The 26,580-nt window shown below is 40.7% G+C and overlaps 2 protein-coding genes across 3 annotated transcripts in view; both read left to right on the plus strand.

Moving 5' to 3' along the window:
- LOC135711029 (uncharacterized) overlaps positions 1-26,580 on the plus strand; it is a 405,472-nt gene that overhangs the window by 305,109 nt on the left and 73,783 nt on the right. The gene's annotated exons all lie outside the window — the stretch shown is intronic.
- Positions 1-26,580, plus strand: part of LOC135711019 (leucine-rich repeat neuronal protein 2-like) — a 451,318-nt gene that overhangs the window by 174,154 nt on the left and 250,584 nt on the right. For both annotated transcript variants that reach the window (XM_065233760.1, XM_065233759.1), the window contains exon 3: positions 16,840-17,135. The gene's annotated coding sequence lies outside the window, so the exon portion shown is untranslated. The remainder of the gene's footprint in view (positions 1-16,839; positions 17,136-26,580) is intronic.

A 26,580-nucleotide genomic window follows, 5' to 3' on the forward strand; every position in this document is an offset into this window, starting at 1 on the left:
CAATGCACCCGTGTACTGAATGGGAATTGTGGGTTCGAATCCCACCGGTGCCCTTAAATTTTTTTCGCAAATTTTCTCACACGCACGTCTCTTGCCGATGATATGTGCTAACCTCTCAGTATCTTCTAACTGTCGCATATAACAAATAAAAAAAAATTGACTTTCAGTCGCTAACCTAAATCGGATATTTAATTATTTTAAAGATAAATCGTTCAGCTTAAACCATTGTATGGGTAAGAGATGGGTCCATCATCATCAATTGTGACTGATTGCGTTACACGATGCGACTAATTTTAGTGATCATTCCTTACAATATTTTTCACATAGCCTTGTCAAAAAGGCGTATCTTCATGAATTGATTCTCTTCATCGAATTTCTCTTTGGTTTTGGGGAAACTGAACATAGAATTTCATTCAAAACTGTGGTAAATGAGTAATTAATATGTGGCCATACTCTCAGCAAAAGTTTTTGACTCGGGGGCGACCCCAGCGTAGTGGTTAGCATCCATGCCTCTCACGCCAAAGTCACGAGTTCAAATCTCACCCCGGACAAGTCACGAATGACCCAAAGTGTTAAAGTGACTATAATAAAAAAAAAAAAAGTTTTTGACCGATCTATTTAGAAGTGATGTCTGATTTAGGTGGAAATTGTGATCAGTTTACCTTAAATTTTTTGATAACCTTATATAACCTAAAGTAATTGAATTTTTTTTTCTTTATTATAGAGATTTTTAGCCATAGGCTAGTTCATCTCTTAGTAATTGAATATATTTTAAAGTGGTGACATCTTCCGTATTAGGTTGTGCCCAAATTCTTTAAGCTATGACAAATTTCGTAATAAAATAGAACAACTTTCGTTAAATATATTGACCAGGAATTCTTAAAGTTAGTTAAATAAAAGGGACGAAATATTAAAAATAATCAACAAACCGTAAACTACTAATCACTGTCAAAAATTGGGTTGCTGGAAACTAGTTTTTGACAGTTGTTAATTTTATCAAAATAAAAAATTGTTGAAAATGTTGATGGAAATATTGATCAAACTTCTGCCATGTGGGGTGCTTGAACGATTTGATTTCTAACTTTAAACTAAAGCACTTGGACTTTATCCTTGCTGAATTCCCATCCTGGGGCACGCACTATCATCAGTTAATATGTTTTAAATTAATTTTGATTGAGATTCAGCTATACCAAATATTAATTTCCCGTCTGTGGTAAAGTAAACTACTGAGACTTTTCCGGTGGCAGTTAGTTTCATACAAAATTGGCACATAGGAAGGCCCTAGTGAGGAAAAGTCTTGGTTCCATACAGTGTTGGCAAAATCAGAAATCAATTGATATATTTCCGCTCTCACTATATCCCGCGTGATATTGGAACAAAATATCATACTTGATATTGATTTTACAAGCTCCTTTGATATTGCGAAACTATTCACAACGTGCAAAAATTAAGCTGAGAGTTGACTCGACACAAAAATGATTCCATTGCACATCGTTTTTGTAGAAAGAGAAAGCATAGTTTGCTATCTATTTTTAATCTTCACCGATGGCAGACGCGAAGGGACTGCTGCAAGCCGTTATGAAAGTTTCGGTTGCATTCGGGTGTAAAGCAAAAATCATTAAACTCAATCTCACCACAGTTTGGTGAGATTTGCAGTCGGTGAGATTTGTTTGCTTGATATTCCGAGCTGCGATATCACAGCTTGCAAAATCAACCGCAGTTGTTTGCTTGTTGATTTTTGTCAAGCGTGATCTTAGGCGTTGGTCAGATTTGATTTTTGATATTTTCCCAACACTGGTCCCATAAGCATATAACGTTCATACCTGCGGCAAAGGTATTCAGCGCAGCGAGAGCTTTCCAAATACGGTTAGTTTAGTTCACTGCATAGTGGCTACCAACCGATACCAAAGTAATATTAAAATTAACTCTGCTATGATATATGATGACTTAAAACCGCCTCTAGCGTCCTTCGTTTGAGGTGAACCCGTTTTCATCCGATTTTCAACAAATTATGATGAATCTCATTCTTCTCCATCCCATCCCCCGCCATAAGACAAGACATAAGATTTAATGGTTCAACTGCAGCAGCAAGCAGCAAAAGCGCATCATCGCTGCTAACCAGCCAGTCAGGCAGTCGTTCAGCACACGACCAAGAGCGGCGAACTGTAAAGAACTGTATGCCAAGCCAAACAACACGGTCCTTATCATGTTTGCCGTCATCCGCAAACAAATAGCTCTATACTTTACGGTCAGCTTTTATTAATATTTAGGTATCAGGCAAAGTGTCGCTGCTGCTGCCATGCTCTCTCCGTCATTCTCTCGGTGTTCGTCCGCACAGTTCTTAGTTATACGTGGCAGCGTGGTGGTAGATTTACCCGTTGTTGGATGAACTAGAATGCATCATAAAGCGAAGCATCCGTCTGGTCTGGTGTGGCAAAAGCGCTAAATGAGAGGGAAAGATGCATGCTGTGTAAATCTCTGTGTACGTGGACTCCTTCATCTTAAGGTTCAGGGTTCGATTGACTCCGGGGAGCACCGACCGGACGAGCATAATGACGACATCGGTTGGAGCTCGTTTTCCTATAGAGCAGTCGGCGGCAAGATGGATGCATAACAGAGCCAATCCCGACCGAACACGGAGCACGGTTTATTATTATACATTTTACCACTATCGCCATCGTTTATTGATAATATAATTTTCTTCCGACCGACAATGATGACCGGGGTGGTAGAAGCACGCTACATGTCGTTGTCGTCGTTTGTACGCTGCATGCATTTTGCCGTCGGTATGGAGAGCAGCAGAGTGTGTGCGGGTGGCATGACATGAAGCAGACAAGGAGAAATGCTCGGACAAAGTGGCAAAGTGGCTTTTGACAGAGTGTGCTCGTCCGCTCGATTGCCGGTATGTATACCTACACGGACACGGATTGGGAAGTTGTTCTTTTTTTCCTGGCGATCGACTCGAACGATAACAGACCGGCAATGGAACAATGTGCGGTATTAGCTTCGTGCCTTTTCCTCGTTTCGCTTCTCGTTCCCCTTACAAGGTCAAATTCCTTGTTTTATTGGGAGGTAGATAGTTCTTGGAGTGTTGGCAAACATGGATGAGGGCTTGTTTTGGTAGCACTCGCCGCACTCTGCCAAGTTGTAGATCAATAGAGACCCTTTTTCCACTTATTCTGGGGCCTTTCAAACTCTGCTACAAGAAGCACTTAATTTATCACTAATCTTCATGGAGCTTCTGTTTGATTGCCAAGCCATGTTAAAACAAAAATTATCAAGTTCAAAATATAGGTTGATAGTCATCTGCTGGATTGTTATAACCAGGGCTGTGGAGCCGGGTCTAAATCGATCGACTCCGACTTCATTGATAATAAAATAGCTGACTCCGACTCCTCGACTCCAACTCCTATTTCAACTAAATACAATCAATAGATGTGTTGAGATATGTATATTGATTGATTTGTTCACTAGTTTAAATAGGCTGGATAAAAATTGCCCATTGAATCCTTTCAATATAGGAAAAATGGCTCTAATGTTAGCCTATGGATCTAAGATTGGGCCCATCTACTATTCATCAATTTTATCTAGATGAACGCGTCATTGGGACGGTACTAATGGATGGTCGTTAATGAAAATTTAGTCGATTGCTGAATTTATGTATGGGCCCAAATTAGGGGAATTTAGGCCAACATAACATCCATTTCCCTTATGTGTTAAAATGTTCCAATGCTTATGCTTATAATACTGCATAGTTTTTTTTATGGGAACAAATTCAAAGGGATATATTTTCTGGATGCAATAACCAAGTTGTAACATTCCAGAGATTTACTTAGCAAGTTGATGAGAATACATCTAATCAAGAATATTAAATAGTTAAACTTATAGGTAACATACATATGCTTACGTCAGATGACGACTTGAGTGTGAAACAATCGATAGAACTGTTTCCGCACATCGAAGGTACGTGAGCAAATAGTCGATCATCTCTTTTGCCAGTGGTGGTAGCGGGGGAGGGATACCCCTCACCATCCCTCCCCAGCGGGGGAGTTTGGTAAAGAAGATGATCTACCCAATTCGTACCTTCTTCAAAATTGACCTTTGCTCGCTTTCTACTCTCTATATGCAAAAATGATCTTACTTTCTTACGAAAATGTTTTTAGCTACAAGAATTTGGACACAACCTGGTACTGAAAATGTTACCACGATATCCAATAGCTTTCAACAAAACTGATATCAATTTTCAACTAAATCGGATAACACTGCTAATCAGATCGGTCAAAAACTTTTGCACTGAAAATGGATCTTAGTGAATGATAATTTGCCACAGTTTTGAATGAAATTCCTTAACATCAAATGAAAAAAACATAAATTTAAAAAAATACTGGCAAGTCACATTTCCCAACGAAAATGGCAAGCGTTGTTTAAACTTCCTAACTTACATTAGTTAAAAATGTTATTTTCATACGATTAAGCGCATGAACTATTAAGGTTTGCGCCTCAATCTGACATTTTAGAGGTAAAGGTTGACTCAAAGTAAATTAGTACGCACAAAACTTCAAAGTTACAGCATTAGATAGTTACATTTATCCAGTTCGAACGAAATCTCGAACATTCCTCTTTGTGGAGCCCATCAGCGCCCGCACAGTGAAAACAGACACGGAATCAGCGCATTTGATGGAGGTCTTTGACTGCCCCGCCGCTTCGTTGAAGTCACTGCTTTGAAATTTCCCAGTATTTTTCGATTGGTCGAAATTCCGGGCAATTCGGAGGATTCCCTAGCTTGGGGACAAAATCGATCTTGTTGGTAGCATACCACTCCAGAACCACTTTGGAGTAGTGGCATCTGCCCAAATCGGGCCAAAAGATGCTTTGCCCTTATGCTTGCAGATGAACGGCAATACACGCTTTTTGAGGCATTCTTCGATGTAGACTTGGGATGTCATCGTCGATGATGTGATGAATGGTCATCGCTTGCCAAACGATGGCCTTCTTCGTGAACTTGTCGGCAAACACGAACTCGAATCTTCCCGGCACATCCCCACGTCCAGTCGCGATGTAAAACTTTTGACCGGAAAGCTGCTTAAAATCGAGTTTGACGTATGTTTTGTAATCGATCAAAGTGCAGCCCTTGTGTTTCGTCAAAACACGGTCGTACAAGAGCCTTGCACGCTTTTTGGCCACGGAATTCTGCTTTATGTGCCGGTTCGGATGTTTACTGGCTTTGTACGACTTGTATCCTTACCAGGTAAGGATGTTCCGCACCGTTTGAAAGTTGGCGTTGTACATTTTGGCCACATCTCGGATCGAAAGACCGGGGTTGGCTTTAACGCACCTGAACCCTTGTTGCGCAGCTGACGATCCCTGGTTCCAGTTTTTTCGTAGGTCCGTTGATTCCTTTTTACACTCGAGCACTCGAAAAACTGTTATTTTCTGCATCTACAGCACTTTAGCCCAGCCATGGTAAAAACACTGAACCCTTTTGCACGGGTGGCAGTTATGTCTACAAACACACCACCAAGAGCATTGGGTTTTACGTTTCGTACCAGTGCTCGATGGAAAACACCAAACGCAGCGAACAAGGCACAGGTACCGGTGCCCGTGCATACATAATTGTTTGCACCGGTGTATGGATCTTCGGCAAGCACCAAAGCCGAGTGTTTCTGACTTTGGGAAACACCGCAGCCGAGTGTTTTCGATTTCGGAAAACACGCTTGGTGCTCGTAGGAATTTTCTTTTAGTGACTTCTGAAAGATTATTGTAGCTCTTATACGCCTTTAGCATCTTCCATTCCTACTAAAGCTGATAGATAAGTGGTCAAAGCAAAGGTCTCATAATGCCAATGTCCATATGGTTCGATTCCAGTCTGTCACCTTTCAATTCTTTCTGTCTACATTTTTCATAAGGTGAATCTATGAAATTCATTCGATTTCTTTTGGCGAAAAAGCATTACGCAATCTTATAAAGCTTAATAGCTCAATGGATCATCTACCAGGATTTTTTAAAATACACAAATCACCCACATCGGAAGAGCGTGTTGTTGTTGCCGTCCACCCACTGGTATTTCTTGGCTTTATATTAAATAATTTAGCTGATTGATTTAATGTGATTAGAGTCAACCTAATAATCATAACTTATCTCCAACAAAAACAAACAGCTCAACTGATTGAATAATAGAATGGGGGGGGATGTATTTACATAATATGTAATATATTATATACTGGTTCACTATTAGATAATAAATAATGTATTATATGCTGGTTCACTAGCTCAACCAACTCAACTAACTAGCACGAATATCAGAGGCTCCTAAAATTTCATGCTGGTAGATGCTGACGCCCTGTTTACATTATGCTGACCATTTATAAGTACAACTTTAGTTCACTAGCATCAGCACACCAGCACAGATGTAAACACCCAAATAGCGGTGGGTGAACAGAAGTACTCACCATTCATGAAGGTTAAAACAGCCCGAATTGCACCCCGGGCCAAACGCGCGATTTGATTTTTCATAGTTATTCCACTCTTAATTTTGCCGAAATGCTAGTTCAAGTACTAAACTAGCACTGTGACTTGTCAAATTTATGAATTAAAAACGAAAATGCCATGAAAAATAGCATCGAGCGATTTGCGCGAGGTGCATTTTGGGCTTTTTTCCCCTAAATAAAAACAACGCGCTCAAGAAGGATCGCATTCTACCTTCTACTAGCTCCGTATCAGGCATGGTAGCTGTTATGTTGTTGTTGGATATAGGGTTACGGTATGTAATGTGGGTCTAGTCCTTTCATTCGGCCTATCACGCAAATAAATAATTAATTAAGGAATATTACACAAAAAATAAGGAAAATATTGATCACTGATGGTTGATAAATGTGTACCACACACAAATCAATTTATATCACAACATTTCAATACATTTTCAGCTCTCGTAAGTAATAAAACTGGTTGAGAATATCACAATGTTCGGAGTTTTTAGCCGCCATGACTTATAAGGTTAAGATGGGAAGGTTGACTGACGATCATCAAATGGCCTGATTATGGCATTTATTGATTGGAATTACCTGATAATACACACTAGACGTAAAACTTACAGTTGCTGTTTGAATATTTTATGTTTATTTTAATTGTTTAACAACGTTTTCACAAGTAAAACATGGACCCAACTTTAGGGACACATTTCTTTTCTATGTTCCTAACTATGGCCCATGAAATTCATTTGACAGCATATAGCAATAAGAGTAACGTCAACAATGTTGTTTTGCATTTGGATGATAAGGAACGAACAGGAAGGGAGATTTTTTCTGCCAAACCTGTATAATGAACATCACAATGTTCTGATTTAGATATTCTGCGGTCAAAAGACGATAAGCGAAATTTTTAATTTTTAATTTTTAAATTGAGTGATTTAATGTAGTTTTCGTAAAATTTTCTCTAAGAAATGTTTTGAGGAATGAAGAGCATTAAGTTAACAGTGATAGTGATAAAAAAAAATACATCAGAAAACGTTACCAAGAGCGTTTTTTTGAGGATCAAACAAGATAGGACGAAGTTGCATCCATAAATAGACCCAATTTGGGGACAATAGACCCATATTACATACATTTCCCTCGTGAGTTATTGTCTTAAAAAAAGTAAGTTTTTCAACTTTTCGTGGTTTCTGATAGCAAACGACATGATAAGCATATCTAAGCATACCATTTAGCAGTAGAATATCGTTTGCAGGTAAATTCATTGATGAGTTATGATTAAAAACGTAATCGATGGCTGCATATTAGACCGAGGTTAGGGACGTATACCCTAAGTTATCATTGTTAGATATACTTAAATCGTGTGAAAACAATCAACTCAATTTGTTAACATAAAGCCAAGAAATACCAGTGGGTGGACGGCAACAGAAACACGCTCTTTCGAAGTGGGTGATTTGCGTATTTTTAATAATCCTGGTAGATGATCCTTTGAGCTCATAAGATGCATAAGATTGCGTAATGCTTTATAGTCAATCTAAAAATTTACCTCATGAAAATAATGTTGACAAAAAAGTTAAAACAAAGGTGGCAGACTAGAATCGAACCTTGGACATTGGCATTATGAGACCTTTGCTTTGACCACTCGTCTATTAGCTCTAGTCGCGTTTAAAAATTACCTTGTGTAAAAAAATAATCTTTCATAAGTCGCCCCAAACAAAATTCCTGTGAGCAGCAAGCGTGTTTTCCGAAATCGAAAACACTCGGCTGCGGTGTTTGCCGAAGTCAGAAACACTCGGCTTTGGTGCTTGCCGAAGATCCATACACCGGTGCAAACAATTATGCACGGGCACCGGTCGAGATGTTTTTAAGACAGGTGGGCAGGAACTCATGGTCTCCCAGTGCTGGTGAGTTCTTTGCCGTTAATGTTCACGAAAAGTTCACTATTTTGCCATACAGAAATTCAAAACAAAATTTTTTATCTGCGGATTTGGACAGTCTTTGACCAGTTTCATGCGACCGAAATGTGTATGCTGGTCACAAATGCCGTGCCAAACTGATTTCCTACGCAATTAATCAATCTTTTATCTGAATTTCGCTAATAAACACGAGGAGCATTTCTTATAGCAAACTTGCCATAACAAAATGGGCATGGGTCATTTGAGTAAACAAACTAACACTTCTTCCGACTGTGTCACCTCTCTTACTCGCCTAGGGCACCGGTACCGGTGCCTTGTTCGCTGCGTTTAGGGTTTTCTATCGAGCACTGGTACGGAGCGTACAACTCAATGCTCTTGGTGGTGTGTAAAAGAGGCAGTACGCAGTGTAGTGTTGCGTTTAGACATGCCTGCTTTAGCCAGCTTGGAACTGGACCACTTCGGATTTTACAGGTGTTTGTGCACAATATTTCGTCTTCTTTCGAGTTCCATTTGACGTTCTTTCTGAACGCGATCAACTACTCTGATTACACTTGCACCAGTTGTTCTCTATAGAAGTGTAAACAAACCACTGTCAAAGATTTTCGATTCCTAACACTAGAGGCGTGCTAGCGGTGCGCGAGGAGCGTACCAATTTACTTTGAGTCAGCCTTTATGATATGTGAGAGAGAGAGAGAGAGAGAGAGAGAGAGAGAGAGAGAGAGAGAGAGAGAGAGAGAGAGACGGAGGAGAACAGTGTACGATCCTGGCAGTACGATTCGGGTAGGGTCCACTTAAGCGTTCATATCGAAAAGGGTTCGTCCATTAATTATGTCACACTTTTAGGGGGGAGGGGGGGTTTTGGAAACTGTGACGAGCCATACAAAAAAAGGATCCGTACAAAAAATGTGACAAAGGGGGGAGGGGGGGTTGAAACTGGGCCAATTTTGCGTGACATAATTAATGGACCATCCCAAAGCGTATCCGTAAGCTGTGGTTAGAACCATCATTGCCCCTGGACGAAGATGTGGTTGCATGGTGGAACAAGAACCGAAAGATCGATCCTGAAATGACTATGCTTGCAGAGACAGTGTTGCAGATGCCTCGCACGCAAGTGTCTGTCGAACGGGCTTTTAAGAGTCTTGGTCAAATAATGAGCAAACATCGAACTAAATTGGGATCGGTCACGTTTGAAATGATACTATTTGTTAGAGCAAATGGTAATATTATTGAATATATTTACTTTAACTATAAGGTTTAAGGTATGTTACTTACTTCAGTAACGAAATTTTCAGTCGGAAACAGATTTGTCTCTCACAACTTGTTCTTAATGTTCTGTATTTTCAGACAGTAGAAGCGATACAAAACACTTAAAAAAATCAAGATTGTAGGATTTCAAGATTTTTAAAATAACCAAATTCTTTAAAAAGCAAACTTTAGTCATTTATCATGATTCTAAACGTTTAACAAACTCCTTCTAAACTATGAATTTGCTCAATGGAGGTTTACGTAAATCCGCACTGAGACCATGATACAGAAATTATACAGATTTTTGATGAGTCAGATAGAGATTAAAAAGATTTTTTGCGATGGAAATTCAGATTTAAATCTGAAAAGATGAGGCAACTGGACAGTGCACAAAGCACCAGGGAATGCGCCAGCTGTTATGAGGTAAGGAAAATGCGCAACGCAATCGCTTCAGCGAGCGTGCTCTTGCTCTGGTAAAAAAGCCGAGTGTAGCCAAGTGTAAAACTTCGGGATTTCTCATTTGCCGAAGTGTATGCGATGCATGCACTCTCGCACTCACGTACAATCGGTGCGCTTGAACGTCTGGTGTAGAGTAAGCGGTGCACGTAGCAGATACACTTTTCTCTTTACTCACACCGAGGAGAGAACCAAGCCTGGTTCTGGTGCAAAGCGTAAAGTTGAAAGTTGGAAATACGCCATGTAAGAAGAAACGTTTTTGATGATTTTGATGATGATGACACTAACAATTTAGCGCACGAAATTGACATATTAAACCACTATGCAACTGTAAACGCAAACCAAAAATGTATTACATTGAATGTTAGTTGCATTTCCTATCATCCTACGCAGCGAATACCGCTAAGAATGATATTAGTTGACTTTGCAGCCGATGCAATGATTGATCCAATTTATCAGTGGCGTCGAGTTTCTCACTTTTATCCCCTTATTTATGTTGGTTTGGCGATGGCTACCATAGAGGTCTGCCTTCAGAGTTGTGGAAAGCGGGTCCGGCAGTGTGGGTTGTCGTCTATTTCATTCTTTCAGTGTTCTTGGGACGTTGAATTCGTCGTTGCATGGTAGCAGTGGAGGAGTCAGGGAGGCGACGGGTTCGCATTGCTGGATTTGTTCTCCAATACATTGGTTTGCCTTATGAAGAATGTATATGTTAAACGGGTTCAGGGTAGTTCTCTGCCATTTGTTTTAAATAATGTGAGTGCAAAGGTGGCGCAGTGTGGGTTCAAAGTGTTTGGATCCGCACAATCCGCAGATTTAATTTAATTCTTTATTTAAGAGATTTTTAGCCGAACAATCCGCAGATGAAAAACATTCTTGGAAACTTTTCAAACTTTCTTGACTATCGTTTTTCCCGGTGAGATAGCCTCGATCGTGCGTGATTTATTGTTCCCCTATCTCTACTAGCAACAAGTAGCCACACTCTGGGCCCGCTTAGATTGATATGTGATCACGTTTTTATGCTGGCTACGAAAATAAGGCGGCGTATCAGGCCCTTGGTGTGATGTGATATGAGGGGCTCGGTGGCCTGAGAGTGACCATTATTGTTTACTGAGCAGAACATCATGAGTTAAATCTGTGTTGTGTTGGTTGACAATAACAATAACAGTGTGTTTTTTGAGTTCATAAAACGCAGTTTTTTTTTGGAGACAGTCACCAATGCATCATCGTGGTGCACATCCAAGCTGGCTAAAGTGTTAAATTTCCTAGAAACAACGTATAGCGCATGCTTAAAACGTACAGGAAAACCTTGATGATGAATCTAAAGCCTCAAAGTAAACGCCGGAATGGAACTGCCAATACTTATGAATGATGAATCCTATGTAAAGGCCGACTTCGGACAGTTTCAAGGACCAACATTTTACAAGGCAAAGGCTCGAGAAGGTGTTCCTGCAAATATATGATTTGGCAGGAAATTTGCAGCTGCGGCCAGAAGACGAAGGTTTACGTCGCTGAGAAAATGATGAATTCGGAGATTTACAAAACCGAATGTCTCCAGAAGCAAATTCTGCCCTTCATCCAGTTACATGATGGTCCGGTAACATTTTGGCTGGATCTTGTGAGTTGTCATCACAGCCGGGAAGTACAAAAATGGTACAATTTTTTTTTTTTCCTTTGGTTTGTTTTTTCCGTCGATCTTGTTTTCCGTGCTGAGCACCAATGCTACCGACGTGCCAGGAAGGCAGCTCCCACACCTGGACCCTACCTATTGACCCATCAACTCATGAACCGGGGACCAACGGCTTTACTTCCCTTCCGAAGGAAGGCGTGATCAGAGATGTTATGCCTCAGAACATCCCGGCGGCGCCAACTGGGATTGAACCCAGGCCTTCTGGGGTGAGAGATAATCACGCTTACCACTACACCACCGGCGCCGTTAACAATGGTACAATGCTAACAGTTTGTTCCGCAAATTCTCAATTCGCCCAATTGTCCCCAGTTCAGGCCCATTGAAAGCTACTGGGCAATTATGAAGAGGAAACTTAAGGTAAAAGGTACAGTCATCAAAACAGAAGCTCAGATGAAAAATTGGTGGACCAAAATCGCCAAAACAGCGGACGAGACCTTTGTGCGCTGCTTGATGAATCGTATTAAGGGAAAAGTTCGAGAATTCCTTCAAACCCGCGACGAATAATTCGTTTCGTATTTTTCTAAAAATATAAGGAACAGTATGCACCTAAGTGAAACCCGTTTTCAAATTCGTTAATTCAACTCCGAAATAGATCCAAATGATGTTGTTCCATTACTAAGTGAGCCATGCTTCACTTCCCAAAGACGCTGATCTCCTGGTTTTTAGAAAATGGTGATAGGGGAAATTAATGTAATGTTGGCTTAAATGCCCCTAATTTTGTGCCACACATAAATTCAGCAATCGACAACATTTTCAATAGCGACCAAAAATATCCATTGGTACCGTCCCAATGACGCGTTCATCTAGATAAAATTGATAATTAGCAGATTTCTAGCGATGGGCCCAATCTTAGATCCATAGGCCAACATTAGAGCCATTTCCCCTATCTTATGAAAAATATTTCATTTTTATTTATGGATCTCAAAAACATAACAACAGTTCTCATGGGGTAGGCAATTTAGCATACAATTAATGTGGAGCTTATTTTATATTCGGCAAAAAAGGCTCACGCCGGTCCTCGTCACAACTCATTACGCCACCACTACTGATATTTTGATCGTCGCATACCTTTAAGTTTTGGTTTCCTTACTTTCTGTGAAATTCATCGAACACTAATTTAAATTTATAACATCCCTGCATTTATTTGTACAACATCACATTTAAGATAAGACGTAATCAACAGTAGTACGCCACAATACTCGGTTTGGGGCTGCCGCTCTCCATCCTCAGTCATGTCCAATGCTCGCTAGATCACGCTCTACCTGTTCCGTCCATCGTGCTCTCTGCGCTCCACGCCTTCTTGTGCCAACCGGATCAGTAGCGAACACCAACTTTGCAGGGTTGTTGTCCGGCATTCTTACAACTTACCGCATCCTTCCGGCTATGGTCACCTTCTGGATGCTGGGTTCGCCGTAGAGTGCAACGAGCTCGTGGTACATTCTTCGCCGCCACTCACCATTCTCATGCACACCGCTGAAGATCGTCCTTAGCACACGTCGCTCGAAAACTCCGAGTGCTTGCAAGTCCTCCTCGACCATAGTCCATGTCTCGTGTCCATAGAGGACCATAGAGGTTCCGTTCTGTACATGGTAAATTTGGTACGGGGGTGAATCTTTTTTGACCGTAGTTTCTTCTGCAGCCCGTAGTAGGCACGACTTCCTTCGTATTTCACGACTCACATTGTTGTCAGCCGTCATTAAGGATCCAAGGTAAACGAATTCCTCCACTACCTCGAAAGTATCTCCGTCTATCGTGACATTACTTCCTAGACGAATCCTGTCATGTTCGGTTCCGCCTACTAGCATGTAGGTACTTTGTTTTTGACGCACTCACCACCAGTCCGACCTTTGCTGCTTCGTGTTTCAGGCGGGTGTATAGTTCTGCCACCGTTCCTAATGTTCTTGCGATAATGTCCATGTCGTCCGCAAAGCACACAAATTGACCGGATTTCGTGAAAATCGTACCCCGGCTGTTGAGCCCGGCTCGTCGCATTACACCTTCTAGAGCAATGTTGAAGAGTAGGCATGAGAGTCCGTCACCTTGTCTCAGTCCCCGGCGAGATTCGAATGAACTGGATAGTTCACCCGAAACCCTTACGCAGTTTTGCACACCGTCCATCGTTGCTTTGATCAGTCTGATCAGCTTCCCAGGAAAGCCGTTCTCGTCCATGATGTTCCATAGCTCTGTGCGGTCAATACTGTCGTATGCCGCCTTAAAGTCGATGAACAAATGATGCGTTGGGACCTGGTATTCACGGCATTTCTGGAGGATTTGCCGTACGGTGAAGATCTGGTCCGTTGTCGATCGGCCGTCAATGAAGCCGGCTTGATAACTTCCCACGAACTCGGTCATTTTAGGTGATAGACGACGGAAGATGATCTGAGATAGCACTTTGTAGGCGGCATTCAAAATGGTGATCGCTCTGAAGTTTTCACATTCCAAATGGTCGCCTTTCTTGTGAATGGGGCAGATTACCCCCTCATTCCACTCCTCCGGTAGCTGTTCTGTTTCCCAGATCCTGACTATCATCCGGTGCAGGTAAGTGGCCAACTTTTCTGGGCCCATCTTGATGAGTTCGGCTGCGATACCATCCTTACCAGCTGCTTTGTTGCTGCTTTCAATCACCTCACGTCCGTCCGTCAAGAGGCTCCCGTCCTTATCCTTGCACATTTCGGCTCGCTGCACGAAGCCGTTGCGGGATGCGTTGAGCTTCTGGTAGAACTTCCATGTTTCTTGGGAACGGCACAGCAGTTCCATTTCCTCGCACTCCGCTTCTTCCAGACGGCGTTTTTTCTCCCGAAAGATGCGGGTCTGCTGTTTCCGCTTCTGTTTATACCGTTCCACGTTCTTTCGGGTTGCATGCTACAGCATTACCGCCCGCGCTGCGTTCTTCTCCTCCAAAATCGCTCTGCACTCCTCGTCGAACCATTCATTCCGTCGACTTCTTTCCACGTACCCGATGGTGCTCTTGGCTGCGTCGGTGATGGCTGCTTTTACTGTACTCCAGCAGTCCTCTAGAGGGGGCACATCGAGCTCACCCTCCTCTGGCAACGCTGCCTCGAGATTCTGCGCGTATGCTAAGGCGACATCCGGTTGCTTCAGTCGCTCTAGGTTGTACCGTGGCGGGCGTCGGTACCGTACATTGTTGATGACGGAAAGTTTTGGGCACAGTTTGACCATCACCAGGTAGTGGTCAGAGTCGATGTTAGCGCCACGATAGGTCCTGACGTCGATAATGTCGGAGAAGTGCCGTCCATCAATCAGAACGTTGTCGATTTGCGATTCTGTCTGCTGTGGTGATCTCCAGGTGTAACGATAGGGGAGGCTGTGTTGGAAGAAGGTGCTACGTATGGCCATGTTCATGGAGGCAGCGAAATCGATGAGTCGTAGGCCGTTCCCGTTCGTCAGCTGGTGGGCGCTGAACTTTCCAATCGTCGGTCTTAATTCCTCCTCCTGGCCTACCTGAGCGTTTAGGTCTCCTATGATGATCTTGACGTCGTGGCTTGGGCAGCGATCGTACTCGCGGTTGAGCTGCGCGTAAAATGCGTCCTTGTCATCATCAGTGCTTCCGGAGTGAGGGCTGTGCACGTTGATTATGCTAAAGTTGAAGAATCGGCCACCAACCGATCACGTGCTTCTGCATTTCGCCCATCACGATGAAAGCTGTGCCCAGCTTGCGTGTGTTGCCGCAACTCTGGTAGATGGTATGATTACCTCTGAACGTTCGCACCATGGATCCTGTCCAACACACCTCCTGCAGCGCTACGATGTCGAATCCGCGGTCCTTCAATAGATTGGCGAGTATTCGGGTGCTCCCGATGAAATTGAGAGATCGACAGTTCCACGTGCCGAGTTTCCAATCGCAAGTCCTATTTCGTCGCTGGGGTCGTTGCCGTTGGCCTCGGTTCGTATTCCTCTGTTGCTGATTTTCCGTTGCAATGCTTTTTTACGGCTGGCTCACAGGGCCTGACACCAACCCCCTAACTTTCCGGATGACCTGGGTGCACAGTTGTGCTTAGAGTCCTTAACTGGCACTCGGACGTAGATCAGCCGCCCCTAACATGGGGAACAGACGCTGTTGTGAGCCGCTCCTCCTGCAGAACAGACGCTCAGGTTTGCCGAAGCAAACCCCCCCTTCCCTGTCAGCCTATGACCAAAGTTCACACCGGGGTTGGTTACCCGATCTTCCCTAAGATTGCTCACAGTTCCCGGCCGGTACCACGGGGAGGTAGGGATAGGAGTTGCTGGGAAGAGGCTAGTGATCTCAATGGGATCTGTATTGCGCATTACCCAGCATTAACCGACCTTATAACATCCCCATATTGCCCATAAAGGCATTACAGTTCCAAAAAAGTTTTTGTTAAAAATGAGTAATCCATTAGAATCGATTGTAAATTACCGGCATTTTACATGGTGCACTAAAAGCTACATGAAAATATCCTAGAAAATACCAAACCTAGGTTGTCCCATCTATAATAGCATGTGAAGAAACACATTTTCAACAGCGTTTTTCAAGCCTTGTTGATTTACCTGATGAGAATGATGTGCTTTTATGGACAGTAGAGTGTTCTTAAGGCATCAAAAAAGGCTAGTAAGGTATTAACATTTACCATGAAATCATAACTGATGATGTAGTGTTTCTAAGATTTAAATAAACAAACTTCATTTCATCTGAATTAAAAATTCCTACCCTTTCACTCATGAACATTTGCATCCCTCTGGGAAAAAACAAACCATTGCATTACTTATACCATTTTAAAAACTTCATTTTGTGTCCAACGAGATTCGTTTGGCATTTTTGAACTCATCTTCACGCTTGATTTTCCTCTGGAGTAATACTCCTTCGCGCTGACTATTTCATTCAAACTTAAACCACCCCCCAATGCAGGGAGCCGTCCAGTTTTTTCCCATGCTCTCTACAATCCCCTTGAGCATGGTGGCAATATTTGCCAAATACTTCTCCATCAGCAAATGTCTTTCTCCCTTCCGGACTGAGAATGCAGACGAACCACGTCGATCGAAGCAGGAACTTTACTAACGAACTTTTCATTTACTTTCCACTCCACAGCCAAACGAGACCGCATTCAAATTGGAACCTCCAAGCTCAATTTTTCCTACCAAGGGTGACCGTGGCAACTCAGTCAAAGTCAGCGCCGAGTCAGCAGTGAAGTAAATTTCGGTGAATAATGAGTACGCAGCAGTGTTCGCACTAAACGGCCTTTTTTGCTAAAGAACAGCCCCGTAATAAATAAATTATTCTCGGGTTTGCCAGTCGGCAAAAATCAACCTCATTTAGAGCTGCATGCCCCGACTACCACGTGATCGAGCAAACAGCAACGGGCCAACGGTTTCTGCGTCAGAAAGGTGAGTAATTTTTCTTCCTTGCTTGGTGACCACCTCTCGGTAAACGGAGGGTTGAAAAATTTAATTTCAATGTGGCGTAACCCCTTCGGCAACAACTCACCAATGAATGGTAGCCTACGTGTCCGTCGGCAGGCGAAGGTCGATGATAATCAAGTGGAAAACTGTTGGTCCCTTGGGAAGTTTTTCTTTTCCTTCCGCTTGAATTCCACCCGGAAAATGGTGGGTGACTTTTCCGTGGGTGATGGTTTGGTCGGAAGATTGATTTGAAAACTAATTGCTTAATTAATTATTAAGAAACCGTCCGTCGCCGGTCGGTAGGTTGATGGGATGGATGGTAGGTATGGTTCGACAAATGTCCGATGCAAGAGTGATAATTACTAGAGTTGTTCTAATTGAAGGGAGTGCGAGGGTTGTGGAAAGGTTAAGTGGTAAGTGGACAAATATTGAGAACAGTTTGTTGACGACATGATAAATATTGGGTTTTCAAATGGATGCAAAACGTGGGCTAGGAAGGTGAAGGTATCAATCGTAACATTGTTTGAACTATGAATAAATAAATATTCCTGCTACTGCAACTGGTGATTTAGGCAGCTGTTATTATCTGAGCTGTTATTATTATTTCCGTTGAAAATTGTGGAAATTCGTTTTTTTTTTCAACTCTAAGTGGGGCATAATGCACACTAGAATTGTAATGGGACATAACGTAACGAGTGAAATTCAATAGAAGAATAAGATAGATAAAGCCAATTGGCATTTATAAATGTATGCTTCCTACACTGAGGCAAAAAAACGTATGAATTCCATTTGAAGCACTTATGAAATTTAGCCACAAGAAATCGATATGAATATCATTAATTTGCCTTATTAAAATAATGTTGATAATAAAAATCTAAAAACGTAGCAGACTGGAACCGAACCATGGACGTTGAGATTATGAGGCCCGTATGTTGATCACTCGACTTCCAACGCTTGGGGAAACTAAATAGATAAAGACGTATTACCTGTCGTATCATGTAAATTTAGGTGCTCTGGACTGACATATACGAGCGTCAATTTTAAAATAAAATAGAGTCACAACAGATGCGAAATTCAACTCAATCAAACGTGCTTTTTGTCGAGAAACGAATTTTTCAGTCTCAGAGCACTTAATTTTACATTAAATATTGGTTTCCGTCTGATCTTTTGTGTCATTGATGGATTCCGTCACGTGTATAATTAGTTATTTCTAGGTATGTAGAGCAGTCTCACCAAGCTATTTTAGCAACCTCCACCATAACGCAGCAACCGCAGCGGGGGTTACTATTCAAGTGTGGGAAATAGCAATCTGCCTCTTGATCAACAGAGGGTTGACAAATATAGCAGCGCGATAGCAACCTACCCAAGCGTTGCTATCTGTGAAATGTCAATTTTGTTTTCCATTTGAAAATTGTGGAAAATGATAGAGGAAATGGCTCTAAGATTGAGCCCATCTCTAAAAATCTGCTATTTTTCAATTTTATCTAGATGAACGCGTCATTGGGACGATACTAGTGGACATATTTGGTCGCTATTGAAAATTTAGTCGGTTACTAAATTTATGTATGGGCCCAAAATAGGGGCAGTAAGGCCGACATTACATCCATTTCCCCTAAATGAATAAATTTGGATCTGTGACAAAAATGTGAACCCAAGCGACAGCAAAGCGTTCCTCTGGAAGACCCGGAACGCCCGTAAATGTGGAAAATTAGTAAAAAAGGATCTAGATTTTTGTAATCAACTTGTTGTGATGCTGCATGGATGAATTTGGATTTGAAACCAGTATGTGTACTCTGGTAGCCACGGAACGGTCCTCCGAAAGATCCAAACATTCGTAAAGGTGGTCAATTCGTAGAAAAGATCCTAGACCTCAGATTTTTTTTTAAATCACATATAAATTTAATGCGTGTATCATATTTTATCTTAGTTTTGAATACTGTATTCTATCAAGCATATTCCAAAGCATGAGTTGATCACAGCTATCATACATTTATGAATGTTTTTCATGTTTTATGATGTGTTTTCCTTAGGGGGACCATATTGCCCCTATCTACCCTAGAAACTTCTGTAGCTCAGAAATCATAGGAAAAAAAAACTCTAGACATGTTTTCTACAGTGGCGTCGCGTCCACATGTGGTGTAAATAATTTAAAAAAAAATGCGTTTAGATTTTAATAGATTTTTTGATCACATTATAGCTGTACTTCTTTACTCCAGACCACATGTGACCATGAATACACTATTTTATAGTGTGGTTCAATGAAATCTTCGACCTTGGTTTGCTTCAAAAAGAATTAAATTCAGTTGGGATGGTCTGCCTAATCTCTAAAGCATTGATTTCTAAGCATGTCGATATCACTACCATGACAAAACTCGTTAAATAGTGCACCTAATAGCGAGCTTTTTTGGGTGGCGGGTGGCAAGTTTGTGAATGGTGAAATGCCTGATGTAAGCCAAGCAGACCTTCTACCACCTCTTGAAACATATCACTAAATTTTCCACAATACATGGCGGTTTTCATCAATGAGGTACAGAGTGAGTTGAAGCAGATCGTGAAATATGGTGGTATTAGTAAACCGAAAAATCAACGTAAACGCAACGTCACTAATTGCTTGTATCTTACATTGGTTTCACTCACACAACTTAACCGATTGCTTCACCTCGATAATCCAGCTCATTGGTTTGCACGACTAGCAGTCTGGTACGATTTGGACGTGTATCATACTTGCAGACCGGTTTGAGTGTGTGAGTTTAAATTAGAGGAACATTTGTGATGTATGGGTGTTTAAAGCGTGCATTTCTCGCTGTGCACTTGGATATCTGATTGCAGGCAAAGAGAGTACTGGAGAAAGAGAGCGCAAAAGCTCGCTCTCACTCTCTTGTCAGTTGTAAATCTCTCAATTCTTCGATACAATCGGTGTAAATATTAACATTATTTGACAAATCTCAGGTAATCATGACAGCAGTTGGTCTCTTTTCTTCATTAATATTGTTTTCAATAATCAAACGTCATGATAACCTTGATTTTGTCAAAAAAAGGTAAATATATACGTTGTTTGTACCAAAGAATTACCGATGGTTGCGCCGGTGCGCCTGTCAAAACTTATGAGCTTCCCCTGGTTCATTCTGATAGTGTTGTTCTGATGAATAAAGAATTGATTAATTCAAGTTTGCTACCCAGGAGACTTCATGAATTTTCTCTTGATTTTGGCACTGTTTTGTATCAAAACATGTTTTCGGAAGTGTTTGACGGATATTCTTCATTACTCTTCAGTCGAAAGAGCTAGCCTTGTGATAAAAACGAGAATTAGTTATGTTTTGAAATTCCTCCTACTTTGGGTTAGCGCGAAAAGTACCACACAAGTTTTGTTTACACATTTTCTGCTTTGTAAGCCAGCTTTTGCAGCGTTGTGCTATAAAGTAGCTGAAAAAAAGCTGCAGATACAGCTACAAGCAGAAGCTAGCAAAATTGTATTGTAGAGAGAGCGTTTACTCAACTTTTTCACAACCATTATTCAATTTACCAATCTCACTGAATAACAACAGCCAATAAACGCTAATGTCACTTTTATACACATCCTAATCAACTTTCAACTTGTAGCTGCAAAACAAAGCTAATAAAGTGAATATATTACTCATTTGATGGCTTCTAAACAACCAACCACTCTTGCTGAATAACATAAACATCAAAAGTGCTTTTTCAACAACTAAACAACCTGTACTCAGCTTATAAATTGTGTTAGAGCAACTTCGGCAGCATTTTCACAGTCAACTAGGTTTATTTTTAGACCTGTGCAGTTTTACAGCTTTTACTCTGCTCTTTTATAACTAGTCGAGAAAAGTGATTCGTGTGCACTATTATAAAGCCTCTACTCAGCGATTTTGTTGTAGAAGGGAATGTTGATTTGTTTACACAAGTTCAAAGTGTTGGCGTAGAACAGTTGGTAGTGTCAAGGTTTGCCAATGAGGTCGTCTCGAGTTCGATTCCAGGTTCCGGTGCAGGGTAAATAATTTGGTGATGATTTGTAAATAATTTCGATTAATTTGATTCACAGCAAAATAAACTCAATAAATTCCTTCATAAAAAAGTGTAAACAGTATTTAACCCTGCTTCAAGAGAAAGCTGTGTAGTGATTATTGGATAACCGGGAAAAGGTTGAATAAGCGCTTTTCAAGTTCACACACAACTAAACAGCAGGATAACAGAGCTTCTCCCGACCGTTCCAACAGCCATAAGTAGCTGACTAAGTTCGCCAGATTTGCTTGTATAGAGGTTGAGTAAAGGTTTCCTCATATCGTATAACGTTTGAATACAGCTTGAGGCTGTATAAATGAAATGAGTAAAGCGTTTACATTGTGAAAATTGTTAGTTGGGAAGCGTTAACATTGTGAAAATTGTTAGTTGGGTAGTCGAGAAAAATGAGTCATGTGCACTATTATAAAGCCTCTACTCAGCGATTTTGTTGTAGAAGGGCATGTTGATTTTTTTGCATCAGTTCAAAGTGTTGGCGTAGCACAGTTGTTAGTGTCAAGAATTACCAATGCGGTCGTCTCGAGTTCGATTCCAGATTTCCGGTGCAGGGTAATTAATTTGGTGGTATTGCTTGTAACTAATTTGGATTAATTTGATTTACAGCAAAAAATATAAACTCAATAAATTCCTTCATTAAAAAATATCGTGGACAATAATTAACCCGGCTTCAAGACAAAGCTGTGTAGTGATTATTGGATAACCGGGAGAAGGAAGTCCACACACAACTAAACAGCAGGATAACAGCTGTATATAAGCGTTAATGAATATGCAATAAGAGCTTGTCCCAACCGTCCCAAAAGCCATAAGTAGCTGACTAAGTTCGCCAGATTTGCTTGGATAGAAGTTGAATAAAGGTTTCCTCATAACGTATAACATTTGAATACAGTTTGAGGCTGTATAAATGAAATGAGTAAAGCGTTTACTTTGCGAAAATTGTTAGTTGGGTGGACTTCGAAAAGAACTAAATATTCTGCGATATGATTTCGTTCCCAATGTTTGCACAAATACTAAAGCTACCGGGCTTCTTCAAATTTCTTGTATTTGAAAAACTTCGGAATCAAGATGACGTCTAGCGACCCGAAATCGATGTCCGACGCCATCTTGAAATCCAATATGGCGACTTGAGGTTTCAGAAAAACTAGGAAATACAGAACAGGGGTTGATACTGTTGACGTTTTTTACTACACTCGCGCATGCTTGGCATACACAGTTTTGGTCATTTGATAATAAATTTGCACACAGTTAACGAAACATGGATAATTTGAAACAGTGGATAGAATAGAGTTCAAGCTTGTTATAGATACGTAAAAAAATAGATTTTAAATCTAGTAATAAATTGTATTTGTTTTTGCGTTGTAAAAATGAAGTGAGAAATGCTCGCTGCACATCTTGGACATGAATGCATCGCGGAGATGTAAAATGTCCTTAATAAACAAAAAAAATCTCGGACTTTAAGTGTAAAAATTCATTGGTGTTGATTCAAATGATAAGATTTACCTACTCTTTGCATATCTATAGTAAGCTATAATCATAATCTATCAATTTCTTCAAAGAAAAACAAATTTCAACAACTGAGTGAAAAGTTATTAACAAATGAGTAGTTGGTGTGTACAACTGTGCATTGCAAGCATGCTCGCTTCGTTGTCGTGTGTGACAGTCTGTTTGTATTCGTACACTCACGTTCTACCGTCATCTCTCTTACACAACACAAATGGTAGAACAACATTCGAGCAAAAAGAAAATTATCAATTAACTATCATAACGTTCTAATTCCTCAATTTGGTGTAAATTAAACCATTTCTGATCAAAAATGTAAATCCTAGGATATCGTTGCTTGCTTTTATCAGAATGTACACAAGCACAACATCAGCAGCTCTTATTATGAGAAAAACTAAAATACTTACATTCGTGACGGTCTTCGGCGACAGTGTCGTATGACAGAGCCTGTCATATGACATTTTAGTTTGCTACTGTAACTTGATAGCTTGTTTTGCAAGTGTCGGAAGCAAAGGCAGTCGATTATCACAGAAAATGTGTCGACTAAGGTGATCGCTTACAAGACTGATATAGACAAACTGCTGGAATCGGAATGACGACAAAAGACCGAATATCGATATCTGACAACATCTTGAAATCCAATATGGCGGCTTCCGGTTGCAGAAAAACTGGGAAATACTGTTTAATACCCTTCGATATGGGTATTTTAGGAATTGAGATGCCATCTCGATACCGGAAGTTGATATCCGATGCCATCTTGAAATCCAAAAAGACATAAAAATAGGGATGTAAAATCAAACACCTTTCAATATGGGTGTTATCAGAATCACGATGACGTCTAGAGACTGGAAAGCAATGACCGACGCCAGTTTGAAATCCAGGATGGTAGCTTCCGGTATAAAAAAAATGAGAAATACTCTCAAATACCCTTCATAATGATTACGTCTAGATATCGGAAATCGTTGTCCGACGCCATCTTAAAATTCAATATTAAAAATACTGACAAATTCCCTTTAATACGAGTATTTTCGAAATCGAGATGACATCTAGTAACCGGAAAACGATGTCCTACGCCATTTTGAAATCAAAGATGGTGGCTTCCGGTTGTAATAAAACTGGGAAATAAATTTAAATACCCTTCAATATGGGTATTTTCGGAATTGGGATTACGTCTAGAGATCAGAAATCGATGACCGAAGCCATCTTGAAATTCAATATGGCGGCTTCCGAGTATAGAACTACAGAGACATTCAGTCATATACCCTTCAACACGAGTCTTTTGGAATCGGGGTCACGTCTAGAGACCGGAAATCGATGTCCGACACCATCTCGAAATTCAAAGCCACCATTGAACCGAATTGGTCACATCAAATGCCAAATGAAAGGTTTCATGTTCCCATAGAAAGCTTTTGCATATATTTGGAATCGGTAATCCAGCTCCGGCGATATGGACAGAACATGATCGGAAAATCAGGGATTTTGAGAAATAAGTTGAGTTTCTTGGCAGTCACTATTCCCAATTGATCGCAACAACCACCGAAAGAAAAGTTTCGGCCACGAAACCACGAAACCGGTTTCGAACACGAATGATGGCATATTGATAGTGTGCTTACCCTTTCTAGGACACCCTATTGTATGGTTATTATCATGTTTTTTTTTTTGATAAATTTGATGAAACTAAGAGGCAAGGTATCCTCACATTTTTCTAAAAATCAATTAAACTTAACTGAAAGTCGTTTGACCGTAACTAACTATTATTAGAATGTTTTCGCCAAACTTGCTATTTCCAACCAGCAAACAATCTCTTTTGACAGCAGAATACAATGAAAATGGATGATCCTAGCCAAATAAAGAACGAACTTTTCCAAACATAACAAGCGTCACGCACCCAGGCAATTAAGGCACAAATGCACGCAAAGTAAAACTTATTTGCGACTATATTCAGCACGTGGCAAAATCATTATCTCTCTTCCATCGAAACATAAGGACACGAACTCGTACGGCCAATGAGAGTAACCCAAAATTGAGAAGGATTACTCTCAAAAGTACAAAAAGTGAAGTTACTCAGTTTGTCAGTAAAAAAATTCCGGGAATAACTGCTTGCATATGAGGAAAATCGATCAACATTTTTGCTCAGTTTAGGATGCACTTACTGAGTAATTCCACTATTTGCATTTCTGAGTCGAACTCGACTCAATTTTTCATTACTCTCATTGGTCGTGCCCAACATTGTGCTTGCGACTTTCCTTCCTCAGCTATTTAGGTGCCGGTTTAAAGCGGGCACCACACGAGCACAAATATATTAGAAATGCTCAATTTTTTTGTCAATAATATTGGGTCTAATAGGGTAAAGAACTACTTTGGAATGAGCGCCCTTTGCCGTCATATCGAGCAGCAACATCAAATATATCACTGATTTCGACCTGATCGAAGCAATCATACACACTTAGAAAAATTGATGTACATTTAAAGGTGCTCTGAGGCTGACATATACGAGCGTCAACTTTGTCATAACTTGTGTCATAGCAGACGTGGAATTCAGCTCAATCAAACTTACTTTTCGTCTTAATTTTACATGACATTTGTTAACGCCTCTTTATTGATACATATAGTTCCGTCCAGAGCTGGTAAATATCACGGCTGTCATGAGACAATGAGAAAACAGGCTCTCTCACTATCACGAGACGAAACTACGTATCATTGGCTTTCTTGTCATTTTTCAATGATCAAGCACTAATGAAAATAATTCTTATGCGGTTTTGACATCAACATTTCTAACTGATTTAGATGAATTAAAGCAAGTAACCGTATGTAATGGGTAGAGTAAATATATTTTTAAGATTTTCTCAGAACTAGTAACATTAATAGCAATAAATGAGCTTGTAATTACAATAAACACAACACTGTAACGTTTTTTTTGCTTATTAATTTATTTGATAAGGCTCAACCGCATTAACTTTACAGAGCCGAGTATTCTTGGTCACTATACAATACATCTTAAAACCATAGTCAAAAGGTACAACACAATAAACATTTTATCTTCCGCTATCCAATAAGCCTCCTCCACCAGAACGGGAGCCGCTTCCAGTGGTTTCATTGTATGGCAGATTCGCCAACGAGGGTCAGAGCGCTTCCATTGCAGCAATGGACGCAAAACGTGGTCAACACTCACACACTCATCACGAAACGGTTGCTTTCCAAAGTCGACGAGGCATCGACCGAAAGAACTGCTGATGAAGAACAATGAGGAGGACCACACAATGGTTGCTGCCGAGTAAACAGAAAATCGCATGACACACATTGAGAGTGGTCTGCTTCTGTCGACAGCCGAGTAAACACTGTACTGTTACGTTCTGTCATGACAACAAAATCAATGAGATTTTGAAAATATCTCTATCATCATTTTCTCATCCGATGATAGTGGCAGAAGTATCTCTGTAAATATCGCGTGAGATCTTTCATTAAAAATGACATTTGCCAGCCCTGGTTCCGTCACTTGTAAAATTTGTTATTTCTGTTACGTATGGTACAATAGTTTAGTATGAATATTTACATCCATTCTTCGCAAAAACCAAAAAAGCGCTCCTTGCAAATCATTTTTTCTTCTTTCATTCGTATGCCTCATGTTTTTCCAGGTTTGTCCAGGAACAACTTGTCAATATGAGAAAATTAAAGATTAGATTCACTCCTAGACTGAGTAAAATTTTCGCCAAATTCCATTTTCCGGAAGATTTTTGAGATTTTCCATAGGAGACCATGCGAAAAATTTACTTATTGCTCATTCCCGCCCTTTTGGCAATTATGAGTGCACACTTAGAAAAAAACTACTTTTACACGAGACGTAATCCATATTGGACGTAAATCATAGAACGTAAACAAAAATTTCATGTAAAATTAAGTG

This window comes from Ochlerotatus camptorhynchus, unplaced genomic scaffold, assembly GCF_037179485.1.
Source record: "Ochlerotatus camptorhynchus isolate MF236.1 unplaced genomic scaffold, CSIRO-AGI_Acam_v1.1 ptg000416l, whole genome shotgun sequence".
Classification (NCBI taxonomy): domain Eukaryota; kingdom Metazoa; phylum Arthropoda; class Insecta; order Diptera; family Culicidae; genus Ochlerotatus; species Ochlerotatus camptorhynchus.